This window comes from Drosophila persimilis, unplaced genomic scaffold (genome assembly GCF_003286085.1).
Source record: "Drosophila persimilis strain 14011-0111.01,24,50 unplaced genomic scaffold, DperRS2 tig00001264-arrow-arrow-pilon, whole genome shotgun sequence".
NCBI classification, from domain to species: Eukaryota; Metazoa; Arthropoda; class Insecta; order Diptera; family Drosophilidae; genus Drosophila; species Drosophila persimilis.
The window spans coordinates 33,886-36,487 of NW_020825446.1; positions in this window are offsets into that span (position 1 = coordinate 33,886).

Below are 2,602 nucleotides of genomic sequence, written 5' to 3' on the forward strand. Positions count from 1 at the left end.
AAATGATCTGATCTCTGAGATTTGTGGATGCACCAGATTTTCGTCATTTGCGGGGGCGGAAGGGGGTGTGGCGAAATTTGGACACGAAACGATCAAGGTCCGATATTACAGGAGTGTGGATACCAAATTTGGTTACTCTGGCTCTTATAGGTTCTGAGATCCTTGAACTCAATTTTGCAATTGGCAAAACCGACCATGAAACCTGTGTGTTAGAGAGAGACAGAGCGAGAAAGAATGAAATTGTTTTCTTGATTCTGGCTATAATAATTATACGATCTGGTTGAGATTTTACATTCTAGAACATATAAACATCCTCTACGATTCTGAGTTTTTGGCTTTATCGTATCTTTAAAAATGTGGGTGCCACAGATTTTCGTCCTTTGTGGGGGCGGAAGTGGGCGGGGCGAAGTTCTGAACTACTTTTGTAGCAGTGACGGACGGACGGACGGACGGACGGACGGACAGACAGACAGGGCTCAATCGACTCGGCTATTGATGCTGATCAAGAATATATATACTTTATGGAGTCGGAAACGATTCCTTCTGGACGTTACACACATCCACTTTTACCACAAATCTAATATACCCCAATACTCATTTTGAGTATCGGGTATAACTGGCCGTAGAAAAATTCGAGTAGAAGATCTTGTGAGCTTTGATAAAGCTTATCAACAGCTGTTTTGCGACCAAGCGGCAACGCTTTGATATGCAATTTTTCTGCTGTGCACTATATTTCATTAAATATTGCTGTGTCTGGATCCTGTATAACAGAAGAAGACCATAGAAAGGTGGGAAAACGTGGGTTGCTGTTTTTAGTAGTCCCAGCCTCTTTCTTTCTCTCCTCGTGACCGTCAGAGTGACCGGCCGTGGAAAAAAAAGTCTTGTAGAGCTGACCCAGTTCTCTAAACCAAGGTCAAGCCAAAGTCAAAGCCTAGTGCAAGTGCCAAGTGCGGCTCAAAGTGATGATTTAATTTGAGTGGACGCGCCAGTTATATATCGTCAATACTGGGGCAGCCGTTCGACCATTTGGAAAACGAACGCCCACAGTTCAGTAAAATTTTTCGATCAGTGGTGTAATTCTGTTGCGGTAATCCACCCAGCTACAGAGACCCGTTGAAAAATTTCTGTTCTTTCCGCGTAGGATTAGCACCACTAGTATCTACGTGTTACAACGCTGGTCTAGAAGTTACGGATTGGTTATTCCCGGACACCTCGTGCCCGTACCACCGGTTTAACCCCCATCTGAAAAGAATGAATGTGCGGTAACTATTCGTTGGTCTTCAACCATGATCACGGTTTTATACATGCATTTATATATACCTACTACTAATCAGTTTTATAGATTTAAGATCATTATGATATTCCTTCCCCAGTATATGCTGTATAGTAAAACCCTATAAATGTAAGACAATATCGAATAGCAGTCTTATTTGAAGGGATCCTGACTGTTAATAGGTGGCCCTGAAGGATCATGGTAGGGTGGGCGTTCTCGCCAATGAGCGATACCGCAGCCGACAAAGATCTGACCGGTGATCTTCGTTTACGTATCCATGCTGATCTGTATCCCGTTTCCTAGTATCCTTTCCATACTCGTACGCGATTTTTTTTATATAAATTCTTATCTCGACCATTTGCCAAAACTCTAAATGGGTAGTAAAATGTCCTCCATGCCCACATAGTATACTACTTAGTCTATAACTCTACTTTGAGCACTCGGTTTCATCTCGGCTGCGATGCAAAACGAGCTGTCGCTATGAGTACTCAAGTCAACGTTCTTCAGTAAAGAGCAGCACCAGTAAAACAAACTAAAAACCAACGAGGGGGAACGTTGTGAGTTGCTGCGGACACCGCAACTCTACAGTTATACCCGATACTAAGTCAGTATGGCTCTCCTCCGGCAGACGCTGCTAATATTGAACGACACGACAAAGAGTGCGTGCGAGAGAGACAGAAAAGCAGTCTGAGCGTGACGTCGGTCGCTGCGTAGCCAGTGCAAATTGATTTCTTGCTTTTGGCTACAAAAATAATCCGATCTGGTCCAGATTCAGCAAGCTGATAGATATTGTCGCTATCTATGATTCTGCGTTTTTAGTTTTCTCGAATCTGCAATAATGTGGATGTCGAATGTGGATGCAACAGATTTTCGTCCTTTGTGTGGGCTGTAGGGGGTAGGGCGAAATTATGAGATATACGTTTTAAAGTGAGATCTAACAGAAGTGCGGATACCAAATTTGGTTACTCTAGCCTTAATAGTCTCTGAGATTTGTGGAAGCCCGAGATTTTCGTCCTTTGCGGGGGCGCAAGGGGGTGTGGCGAAATTTGGACACGAAACGGTCAAGGTCCGATATCACAGGAGTGTGGATACCAAATTTGGTTGCTCTGGCTCTTATAGGTTCTAAGATCCTTGAACTCATATTTTGCAATTGGCAAAACCGACCATGAATCCTGTGTGTTAGAGAGAGACAGAGCGAGAAAGAATGAAATTGTTTTCTTGATTCTGGCTATAATAATTATACAATCTGGTTGAGATTTTACATTCTAGAACATATAAACATCCTCTACGATTCTGAGTTTTTGGCTTTATCGTATCTTTAAAAATGTG